Here is a 6,000-nt window from a genome sequence, read left to right as displayed (position 1 = left end):
GCGTGCTGCTCTACTACTGTGTGGATTGTCATTCACAAGTGCTGGGAGGAAGTGATCTGAGATCACTTCCTCTACGTGCTGCAATGCATAAATTGAGGATTGTCCTTCACCACCTTTTCGGATTAGCAGAAATCTGAAGTTTTATTGGAACTCCTGATAGGCCAGAGTCTGTTTGGCTCTAGCAGCCTTGAGTGCCGTGCAAAGGCACCTCGAGTGCCGTGCATGGCACTAGTGCCGTAGGTTGCCTACCCCTGCACTATACCAAGTAAGACTCCATCTACGACCTAGACCCCTAGAGGGCAGCACTGTTTTTCCTCACTTTTTTACTGTTTTTCTGTTGTCTATATGTATTTCTATATTAAAGTTTTTTTATTTTTCTTGTGATCCAGTATAAACATGGTAATTGAGCCATATACTCCTCTGCATGGGCACACCTCTGGTTAATGTGTGTTGGAGGCTGAATTTATTCTCCCTTCCAGCAACCTTTGACATTTGGGGATCCTTTTTTTGATTAAAATCAAATTGGTTGGTTGTAATATAGCAAGCATTACTGATATATATGCCTACAAGGCGTACACTAAATCTTTACCCCGAGAGGAAGCAAAAATGGTCAAGATGCATTGGGGATAAGGTTTGTACACCTCATCAAATGACCAACACTTTTATCCACGAACAATGCTTTTATCCACATGTAAACCCAGTCCAGCGGCTCATAAAATGAAGATTTGGAGATTCTTAAATTAAAAATATTGGAAAATATATACATTTGAATAAAGCACAGAAATAAAGTTTTCGAGCCAAAACCCCTTTTTTGTACTTTTGGTAAGGTATGGGCTTTCATACCAAGGGGTATTGAAATATATCAGGAGCATCTATAATTAAAACAAAAATGGTTAGATATTTGGTGTTTAGATATATTCATGAACCCAAATCAAGTTTCTCTCTTTGCCCCAATGTAGGCCGTTTATAGTGCTTAGGATATCAGATGTGGGATAGAGAGACCAAAAGTGGAAGCAAAAAATGAGTGATACAACTTCTCAGGAAAACGGGACAGAATGCTATTAACTTGTACTTTGAGGGGACAGTCACAGAGGTGAAAAGGTCAGAGCGTGTAGCTAGAAGGACGTTGTTAGGAAGCCTACAATGACGAAAACAGTCAATATCAGATAAACAAGCCAGGTCAAGGACAGCAAGTATATGAGTGGATGTAAACAAACCTGAGTCTGGAGAACAAAATATTAACTAACTTGATGGGCATCTCTTAACCCCTTAAGGACCGTCCTGTTTTTGCGATGTTTGTACGTTAAGGACCAGAGCAGTTTTAACACTTTTGTGGTGTTTGTGTTTAGCTGTAATTTTCCGCTCTCTCATTTACGGTTCCCATACAAGTTATATATTGTTTTTTTCACGGCGAGAAGGGCTTTCTTTACATACCATTATTTGTATTATGTCATATATTGTATTAAAAAAAAAAATATGGTGAAATTTTTTTTTAAAAAAAAATGTTTTTGGACTTTTACTTGAAACATCTTTTACTTATCTACAAAAGCTAATGAAAAAAACTGCTAAATAGATAAAAAAAATGTGTCCCGAGTTTAAAAACACCCAGTATTTACATGCTTTATTGCTTTTTTTGCAAGTTATAGGCCTATAAATACAAGTAGGAAATTGCTGTTTCAGTATAGATATATTTTAAATGTATCCATAGTGACATTGTAACACCGTTATCTGTCATAAATGCCTGAAACACACCTAACATGTAGATATTTTTTTAAAGTAGACAACCCAGGGTATTCAAAATGGGGTATGTCCAGTCTTTTTTAGTAGCCACCTAGTCACAAACACTGGCCAAAGTTAGCATTTATATTTGTTTGTGTGTTAAAAATGCAAAAAACGCTAACTTTGGCCAGTGTTTGTGACTAGGTGGCTACTAAAAAAGGCTGAACATACCCCATTTGCAATACCTTGGGTTGTCTTCTTTTGCAAATGGTATGCCATCATGGGGCTAATTCTCATTCCTTGGCTACCATACGCTCTCAAAGGCAACCTAACCAATCTGACAAATTTCAATAAAAAAAAAAAAAGTAAAATTAAGCCTTATATTTGACCTTGTAACTTTCACAAACACTATAAAACATCTACATGTGGGGTACTGTTATACTCAGGAGACTTCGCTGAACACAAATATTAGTGTATCAGAATAGTAAAATATATCACAGCAATAATATCCTCAGTGAAAGAGCTGTTTGTGTGTGAAAAATGCAAAAACTTCACTTTCACTGTCAATATCATCGCTGTGATATGTTTTACTGTTTTGAAACACTAATATTTGTGTTCAGCGAAGTCTCCCGAGTAAAACAGTACCCCCATGTACAGGATTTAGGGTGTCATAGAAAGTTACAGGGTTAAACACAGTGCTAGCAAATTAAATTATCTGGACTTTTGGCCTGGGTTGGCAGGCAGGTCCCTCGAATTGCAATCATTAAAATTACTTAATTAGGTAAAAATATTACATAAATATGCACGTATAATTTTAATATATATACATATTTACATATTTGACGTCTACGTGTATATTTATGAAATTATTTATGTAATTATGTATGTGGACATATGTATATTTCGTATTATTTTTATTTATTTATTTATACATAGATATATATATCATTACATTCTAAGTGTATTTTGATATAAATATATATATATCAATATCAAAATACTGTTAGAATAAAATTGCATATATATATAATTTTTTTTAAATTATTAAAAATTATTTTTATTTTTTGTTATTTATGTTTATTAACATATTATTTGTATTTTACAATAATATATATATACCATATATATAGTTATTATATATATTGTATATATTCGTGTGTAATTTAAATATAAGTGTATTTTTATATTAATATATGTATATATACCGGTAAATATAAAAATACACTTAGTATGACATTAGATATATGATATATATACCTATATTATATATAGGTATATATAGATATAATACATGTATATATATCATATATATATATATATACATATTATATATTTTTTTACACTGGTTTTTTTTTTTTAAACTTTATTTGTGATTTTTCACTTGCAGGGAGACTGCCTGTCAGCACAGACAGTCCCCCTGCAGGCAGACACATGGACCCCTATTGCGGTCATGTGATCGAGTGATCACATGGCCGTGGGGTCCTGATCTGCCGAGGGGGGACTGCCCGGGCAGACAGGCAGTCCCCCTGGACCGGGAGGAGAGCTGATCGCCGCCGTGGGACCGACGGCGATCAGGTAAGTTGCCCAAGACCGTTATGACGGTTCAGGACCGTCAGCGGTCCAAACGTACGTTTTACCGCTGACGGTCCTGAACCGTCAGTGGTCCTTAAGGGGTTAAGTCTAGCAAAGCCAACACACAATTGGATCCACAATTGAATCTGGTGATGACACACAGAACTGGAAGTCAATAGTGATCTAAGAAACTGACACTGGTTAGAGCAGTGTTTGCCAATTGGTGTTCAAATGGGGTTCCGCCGCAATTTCGGGAAACAAAATGGCCACTGCTGATAATTGAGATGGGCAGCAAGGGAGTACTCTCCCCTGCTCAGCTCCCTCACACGCACCGCAGTGATGCCAGAGCCAGAAAATCACGTCACTCTGGCCCCAGCATCACTAAGAGGCGCGCAAGGGAGCTGAGCAGGAAGACCACTGCTGCCTCACTGCCCACATGCCAGCCGCTCAGCCCAGCAGCTCCATTGAACCCCAGGGACCACACACCAGCTGCTCAGCCCAGCAGCCCCACTGGACCCCAGGGAAATAGAAACTCCATGCCACCACTCCCAGAGGTAGGGAGGCTGGTTAGAGTGAAATAAAAAAAAAGTAAAAAAAATGTGTGTGTCTGTTAAGGAGTTTGTATGTGTGTTTGTCAGTGAGTGTTTGTGCGTATGTGTGTTTGTCAGTGAGTGTGTATGTGTGCTTGTCAGTGAGTGTGTATGTGTGCTTGTTAGAGTGTATGTGTGCTTGTCAGTGAAAGAGCATGTTTGCTTGTCAGTGTGTGCGTGTGTATGTGTGTTTGTCACTGAGAGTGTATATGTGTGTGTCAGTGAGTGTGTGTGTTTGTCAGTGAGTGTGTGTGTGTGTGTGTTTGTCAGGGAGTGTGTATGTGTGTTTGTCATTGAATGTGTTTGTGTGTTTGTCAGTGAGAGTGTGTGTGTGCTTGTCAGTGAGTGTGTATGTGTGCTTGTCAGTGAGAATGTATATGTTTTTGTATGTGTGTCTGTCAAAGAGCATGTGTGTTTGTCAGTGAGAGTGGATGGGTGTCTGTCAAAGAGTATCTGTGTCTGAGTGTGTGTATCTGTGTGTCAAGGTTTGTGTATGTGTCACTGTGTGTACCTGAGTGAGTGTGTGTGTATGTCAGTATGTGTGTATTGGTTTGTGTGTGTGTGTGTGTATGTGCCAGTGTGTATCTGTGTGTCAAGGTCTGTGCATGTTTCAAGGTGGGTATCTTTGTGTCTGTGTGTATATGTCAGTGTTTATATGAATGTGTGTGTATGTGTCAATGGTTTTATATGTGTGTCTGTGTGTTAATTTGTTTGTGTATTTACGTAGGTGGCATACTTACAGCAATCATATGTGCATACAGCCCAGAAATCAAACAACATCCCAGCAATCAAACACCATCCCAACAATCAAACACAAATATGTGCATACATCCCAGCAGTCAAGCAGCAACACAATATGCAAACACATTCCTGCAAACACAAACATTACATACAAAAACCCCTGAATTAAAATTTATTAACAAACACTCAAACACACCCTTTACTCAAACACTAATACTACACACAAATGTACATCTTCATTTAAAAGCTAACACCCCTTAACGCAAATGCAAATATTACATACAAACACACCCCTGCACGCAAAGGCAAACATTACATACAAACCTGGAATATTATATACAAACACCAACTGTACACACAAAAGCACACCTGCTCCTAAGCACTACTATCTCTTTACTATCTGCGCTATGGTGCCAAACATTTTTTGGGGTTCCACATTGTTAGTGCATTATGCCAAAGGGTTCCACTGGAAAAATGTATTGGGAACCCCTGAGTTAGAGTATGTGTCTAAGATGGGATTTAAATAGCCGACTGATTAGAAGACAGGGTCGAGGTAAAATCATGTAACTAGACTTTTACACTGTATACACCCAGCAAAGCCAATGATTTTGGTCGACAGAGCATGGGCATTTTTCTTAATTTTGCTCTTTCATCTGTTTAGTAGATATCTCCCTAATTTGCTATCCTTACGTGAGATTTCCATATTAAGAATACTAAATATGGGAACAATCTTCTAAACACAACTGCTCCTTCATTTGTTTCAATTTGTTTCAAGTCATTTCAAATTCATTTGTTTTCATTTTGTTTTATAAGAAGTTTGGATGCTTCCAAACTGATAAATTTGGATGCATTTGGACAAAACTTGGTTCAGAACTAAATGAATTGCACATGTCTACTATGTGTAACATGGAGGTAACATGGAGGTGTTTGCAAGTTTGGTGTCATGGAAAACAGGGTAATTTTGAGGGGAAAAATGGCAATTTGTTTGTACTTGCCTCCAGACAAGTTGCCAGCCCTTCCCCCGCTTAACTGTCATCCCAAATTCCCACCTATGGGAGGCTCCTGTTTTCATTACAAATGAGTTCTAGCCGGGATGTCACACCGATGCAGTACAAGAATGTCCAAGGATCTTTCTAGACCAAGTACTATAAGGGAAGGTCAGTAACTAAGGCTAAACATAGGTTTGGTGATTCAAAGTACAATGTATAAAAAAAGTCTGTGACCAACTGCCCCTGAAATTGTAAACCACACGATCTATGATAGGTTAACTGGAAGTTGCAATGATTCTCCTCTACTCTTTATTTGTGATATATACTAAAATAAATTACTAGCACACTTGGCAACATTTAAGGGTTTTATTGCACTGGGTAAAGTATTA

The sequence above is a fragment of the Pelobates fuscus genome, chromosome 1 (genome assembly GCF_036172605.1).
Source record: "Pelobates fuscus isolate aPelFus1 chromosome 1, aPelFus1.pri, whole genome shotgun sequence".
Taxonomy (NCBI): Eukaryota; Metazoa; Chordata; class Amphibia; order Anura; family Pelobatidae; genus Pelobates; species Pelobates fuscus.
The sequence above is the reverse complement of the archived record's forward strand: the minus strand, read 5'-3'. Positions refer to the sequence as shown.